General features: G+C 33.5%; 2 pseudogenes; one reads left to right on the top strand and one right to left on the bottom strand.

Moving 5' to 3' along the window:
• Positions 1-1,483: 1,483 nt before the first annotated feature.
• On the top strand, positions 1,484-5,097 carry LOC125857180 (glycine-rich protein 2-like; annotated as a pseudogene).
• A 70-nt stretch (positions 5,098-5,167) lies between these two features.
• Positions 5,168-5,564, bottom strand: LOC125857172 (glycine-rich protein 2-like; annotated as a pseudogene).
• Between the last annotated feature and the right edge of the window lie 1,434 nt (positions 5,565-6,998).

Below are 6,998 nucleotides of genomic sequence, written 5' to 3'. Positions count from 1 at the left end.
TGGCTTACTTACTCAGCAGAAGATTTAAGTCATGAAGAAAAGTACTTTTAAAGTAAACTGAACTGCTCAATAAACACTTAGAATGTATCAAGATAACATTCACTGGCCAAAAGTGGCAACTCAAGTCTCAACAATTAAAACAGGAAATAGAAACTTAATAACTAACATTTGACTGTCTATGAAACCTCTAAACAACTGAGATAGATATCGGGACAAGACCCACGACATCCTAATAAACTAGTAATAAAACTGAAAGCGAAAAAAAGGATCTTGCGGAAGCAAGGAGGCTCACCACAAGACTCTGAATGCTCAACTGGATCAACAATGCGCTGGATGCCAATCCTAGTTACCTGTGTCTGCATCATAATAAGATACAGGCCAAATAGCATTAGGACATTGAATGTACGAGTATGCGAGGGGAATTCTAAAATAAGACATAAGCTTGTAAAGAACTGAAAAACTTACCTAGCTCAACTCAACTCAACATAACTGAACTCATTTCGATATAAAGCAGTTTAAGACAAGTGCAATATAAAGAAAAGTTGTTTAAAACATGATGTCAACTATGTGTGTATTTAAAGATACACTATAACTCTGAAATGTATGTAAAAATAAAATAAACTATGTATATAAGAATACAATTACTTATGTGGGAGTTTTTCTAATCGACAACCATCACGTAAGAGCTATTGTGACAATACAACGTTTTGCCTCACATTGTTAGGGCCCTCTTGTACCTTGTCGAGGGTATAAAACCTGAACTACTAAGTGGATCCACAAAGCTATGCTAAAAAGCACTAAAGGAATCATCTAAAAAGTATGACCCTTTTCTACCCATGGTGACTGCATGGTTTATGGGGGCTGTGAGTTGTCTAAACTCACCCCCATATTAGTGCTCAATACTACTGCCAAAATATGATAATAGCTCTTATGTTTAAACACATGCTTCTTTCTGTGATTTGAGATATGTGTGCTCAAAAACATAGCTCAAAGGCTATCTTGGAAATAAAAGTTTTCTCTCTTGCTTCATTTAGAAAGCGATTACTCTTTTCTGAAAATTAACTCAAAGACTCTTTGGAAATCAAGGTATCCTTTCTTGTTTAAATGTGAAAACATTTTACTCTTTGGGAATACATAGTCCCGATATACTCTTTTGAAGAAACGAACTTCAAACTTTATTCTTTACTCAACTCTAAACTCAAGTCTTAAAACAAAGTTAAAACATTTGTAAAAGACTTTTGAAAGACTCTATGAACTTCTCTTGACTTGTCTCTTAACTTCTCTTCACTTTACTCTTAACTTATCCTTGAATTTAATTATGGATTCAAAGATTGTGATTTTTGATAGGAAATATCGCATGATGTTTAGGAGTGTTTATAGATAGCTAAACATGAGAGAAGTTCAAGAAATCACTGCCTGAAAGTTGGTCCGCGACGTGAAGATGTTATTAAATTTTTAGTCGTGAAATCTATTTTGAGGTAGAATGGTCCGTGACCGCAATGCGACGCGAGAAGAAATTTTCAATTCTGAGGAACAAGTTGCGGACCTGGTACCCAGATTCAGTCAACTTGTTCCTTCTTCGTTTTCTAATCCAATTCGCCAAAATTTGATTCTTCTTCCTAGATCCTCTTTACATTCAGATACCCAACAAATGTACCCAAGAAGCTAACTCAAAACAACTCTAAAATCGACCTTAAGCCCTCAAGAATTCCTCAAAATTATCCCAAATTTTAGAACGAAAGTAAATTAAAGAACACACATCAAGAACATTCAAAATTTCAATTTTTAGGACGAATTCACGCTGAATTAAACATGTTTGGCATGTGGGTGAACGAAACCAACGTTGTGTGAACTCACATACCTCTTAGGGATCACCCCTTGACGAAATCCACAAGCGATTCGTGAAGATCTTGACGATTCTTGCTTTTTTTCCTCCTTTCTCCTGACTAAGATCTATCTAGATCCCAATTAATTACCCTAAAACGAAATAAAATAATTGGGTAAGGAAAAGACCAAAACACTCTTCAAAAATCCGGATTGGACATTTCCTTTTCTGAACAGCCCAACTTCCAAAGGGTATATCTCACTTATACGAACTCAGAATTGTTCATACTTGGCGGCGTTGGAAAGATTATTCCATGTTCTTTCCTATGATATCTGGAATTACACCTAACTGATGCTGAGCTAGAAGTTATGGTCATTTAAAGTTGACTAAAAACGCAACTTTAATACACTTAACAAATTTCCAGATTTTTATATTCTTTCCAAAAATGACTATTTCCAATTTTAAACTTCTTTCTACTTCTTTCTAGTTACGGGGTGTTACAAGATTTTAACGAGACACATTATTTATTGACGAAATCCAATAAGTAGTAAATACATCATATTATAGTTGCGGATTACATAGTTCTCGTGATAAGTTTGAAATCAATAAGACAACTTACAAACAACTTTGCATGCATATAAGCAAATTACAATCCGCTCTGCTAGTAGGTTCCTATAATCAACTTGAACCATAATGTTCTTATAATCCGCTTACAAGTAGTTTCTTACAATGATCTTACAAATAGCTTCTTCCAAGCGATTTTTAATGAGGCAGCAAACAATGCATGTTACTACACTTTTTCTTTCACTATAATTTTTCTTTTACATGGAAATCAAGGGGGAGTGTTGTAAAACATGATATCCACATGTTTTTCCTTTGTGCCCAAGAATATGTTGTATGGGACCTACATATTGTTTGAGCCAGTGTTTTTTTTTTGCTTATAAATAGCCCTTTAATGTGGTGGAAAAGATGTGAATAAAAGGTGAAATAAAAATATCTCTCCCTCCCCTCTCTTCTTGCGTAGATTATTCTTGAACTATTTAATTATATTTATATCATATTCTTTATTTTATAACAATTACATGTTTATATCAAAGTGCTAAAACTGATGATAAGTTGATGTATTTAATAAATAGTTGAAAGCCTTATGTTGGGTTTGAACAACTAGAGAAAGTAAATTACAAAAATTATTTCACGCCATTGCCGTTTGATAAAGTTTCATGACCGCTTGGCCATTTTTTAAAGAAAATTTAGGCCTTTTATTGATGTGAGAAAGAGGCTTAAACAAATAAAAAACTCATCTGGGCCTAGTGCCCAAATCTACTTGCAACACAAAAGAGACTGGGCCGCCCAAAATGGAAAACCCCCATCTCTATATAAAACAAAAGCAAAAAGCTATCTTCCTTAGACATTTTCCTATGTACTAGGGTTTCCTATTCTCTGCCGCTTTTCTTCATCACTCCAAAACACCAACCACATCTTAAAATGTTTGTCCTTTGGTATAACAAGACCTTCCATCTCGGTATGATGTGGCTAATCGGTGTTATTAAGCTCTTCCTTGTGCTCCTTTGTTTCTCAGCTATGAACAATAAGTATAAATCTTCATTTCTGATTCGCATTTCTCCCTCTTCATTGATTCTAACCCATGGATGGCCATTTTATTATTAGCACAAAGGTCTAGATATAGCTACATAATGAAAATGTCTTATTTTATAATTTTGTAAGGAAAAACTAAGAAACCCTAATTTAAAATTTGAGAAAGGAGATTCATTTCTTAAGCTTCAATCATCTCCTTTATAACCTCCATTGTGCAATTATAGATCCAACGTCTATTGTGTAGATCATCGTCTTCCCTTAACTATCTATTTCTCATATGCTTTGGAATTCACCATTTCACTGTTAAGTGCTATGTTTTCTAGATAATCAACAATTTTATTATCTTCTCTTAAAATATGATCTCTTGGCATGATACTTTGTATATTCTTTATATTTCTTAAAATATGTCGTGGTTGTTTTTGAATCCACTGTATCACCCTTTATATTATTAAGGAGTATGTTGGTAACATAAGTTGTGTCTAAATAGTTGTGGTTTCTACTACTATGTTGGCAGTGTTGTGTATCTCTTTAGTTTCTGCATACATCAAATCCCCTCTTTCATTTTTTATACAAAAGACTTATGATCTTCTACATGGATTTTCCTTAGATTCTCCATATATATACTATATTTATAAAAAAAATTAGAGAAAATTCCAATAGAACTTTTGTTAATATAATCTTAAGAGTGTAACTCTCTAGATATGTCTGGTGTCCCTATTCTGAGTAACAAATGTATGTTATCTATCACTTTGTATATGATTCTTTTTAGAGAGAACTAACATAAAGTCTTTTGGGTTCACATTTTTAAAAAAAAATTCATAATATCATACATGGGATATTCAGACATAACTACGGCAGTCCACCATATGAGAATCACATCTCTTACATATAGTTCTTTCATCTAATATCTCGGAGAAAAAGAAGAAGAAGAGAGCACTAGAACCAAGTCTTTTTACTTGAATAAAAGTGTAGGAACATGAATACCATTTTTTCCTATTTAGGTTATGTGCAACACCAACACATAAATTATAAGGCAATACCACTTTCTAACCCTTTTTCTAATTAAAGATATCTTGTGCTCAACCAAATATTTGTTTAAACCTATTTATCTCTGTCCTGTAGCATCCAAGTTACAATTATTGTATTCTCCTCCTTGTTGTATTTGTGTAATCAGGGGTATCGAAACACGAGAACGGTCAAGTGTTTCAGTGACCAAAAGGGTTTCAGTTCCATTAGTCCAGATGATGATGATTTAGTGACCAAAAGGGTTTCAGTTTCATTACTCATCAGATCTGAAGGTTTTCGTACCTTAGTTGATGATGGAGCTGTTGAATTTGATGTGAAACCAGGGAATGTTGGCTGTACTAAGGTGATCAATAATACCGGCCCAGATGGTGCTCCTATCAAAGGAGGATCCCGTGATGATAGAGGTGGTGGAGGTGATCAATATGGTGGTGGTGGTTGATATAGATGTGGAGGTTGGAGATATGGTGGTGATGAAGGTGGTTACGACAGTGGCAGGCGGTTGACAGTGATGTTGGATATGGCGGCGGTGGTGGGAAATGTGGTGGAGGTGACGGTGGTATGGTGGTAGTGGTTGAGGAGGAAGTGGGTGTTACAACTGTGGGGAAGATGGTAATTTCACAATGGAATGTAGCCAAGGTTCGAAAGATGGACATATCTACCACCTTGGCAACATTCCCTTTCAAAATGACCATCTTCCCCACACTTGTAACACCCACTTCCTCAACCACCCCCACCAACATACCCACCGCCACCTCCACCATACTTCACACCACCACCGCCATATCCACCATCATCTCCATACCACCTTCTACTACCGTAACTACCTTCTTCACCACCTATATCTCCCACCTCCACATCCATATCAGACCCCACCACCATAGTGACCACCCTCCACCATCATGGGATCCTCCTTTGACAGGAGCACTATCTGGGTCGGTAACATTGACAGCCTTAGTACGGCTGTAATTCCCATATTCCACATCAAATTCAACAACTAAACCATAAGCTAAAATACGAAAGCCTTCACATCTAATACCAGATTGATGAATGAAATATTCACTCTATCATCATGAGTAACTAAACCAAAACACTTTTGGTCATTAAGCCACTTCACCATTTTCTTGTTCCCACTCCCCTGATTATATCAACTTACAGAAGAGTTGATTTTATGTAAATTCACTTTTACTTTAAATAATATAAACAAACATGATCGAAAAGCACGTGTCCAACGACAACAAAAAAGATATCTAACAAATAGACTTCATTTTTATTTTTATTTTGTAGTAGTAAAATTTAAATATATGATTTAAAGGAAAATAACTAATAAAACATGTATATAAAATTAATTAACAAAGACAGTATGAGTAAAAAGTAATAAGTTGAAAGATATAGATTTATACTGCTGCATAGGGGAATATGCGTGCTTTTACTTAATTTATATCAAACGTCGTAAATTTTTTCTAATAGACGTCTCACGATATGATTAATTTGAATTAAAATCAAATTCATAACTAATAGATCAAAAATTCAATTCAGCAGCAAAATTTATAGTTGGATTCAAAATATTAGGTAAAGCTAAATATAAATTTTTATCCAAAATGTTTTATCTCTTTGAACAAATAATTTAGCTTTTAAGGGTATAAATGTAAATAAACATTATAAAAATATTTTTGTCTATAAAAATTTAGCATTTTGAAACTTATGAGTTCATAGAATACTGATTTCTATACACATACATTGTATAATAATACCATGTGAATTATATTAAATAGTTGCATAAAAAAGGAATTTGTGCGAATGCAATAGATAATGAAAGATATGTGTTTTCAATCAATATATATTTTTAAATCATTAGAAAGGATAATTATGATGTAACCTAAAGAAGATGTGTCTATTAACAAAATATTTAATTATAGAAAGTATTGATATGAAAATCCTTGCCAACTTAGTTTTATAGAAAGTTACCTCAAAACTTTAACATAAAAACCAGTTTTTTTTTAAATAGTTTATAAGGAGAATCATTTCTACCATTGTGATTTTTAAAGTGTGTTATTCTTAAGGATGAGTATCCCTATGTCCAGTGGGCTCAAACCACGAGTCAATTATTACTTGTTGGATCAAGAGATGCAAGGCAAACAAAATCGGTTTCAGAAATAAAGTGTTTGAACTGCTCAATTTTTTTACTACAAAAAAAAAGAACACATAGTTCCATTTATAGCTTACATTTAACTTCTTAAGCAAAAAAAAGCAACTAACTAATAATGGAAAAATATTGGGAAAGTGGTAAACATGACTCACTACAACAAGAAGATAATTCATTGACTAGGTAAAAACTTAAAACAACTAATACTAATAACAACACTCACAAACTGATTGTTTGGAACTTAATTAATTTGATGAATTAGTCAACACAACTCCTTTCTTCAAAATCACAAACTCTCATTTGTTGTCTGAAGAAGTCATGTTTGTGGTGAAGAAGGGATTTTGTAAGAATATCATCAACCTGATCATTTTTATCACAAAATTTTAATGAGATTATTCCACCAAAAAC

Source organism: Solanum stenotomum, chromosome 1, assembly GCF_019186545.1.
Source record: "Solanum stenotomum isolate F172 chromosome 1, ASM1918654v1, whole genome shotgun sequence".
Classification (NCBI taxonomy): domain Eukaryota; kingdom Viridiplantae; phylum Streptophyta; class Magnoliopsida; order Solanales; family Solanaceae; genus Solanum; species Solanum stenotomum.
This window is presented reverse-complemented; position numbering and strand designations above follow the sequence as displayed.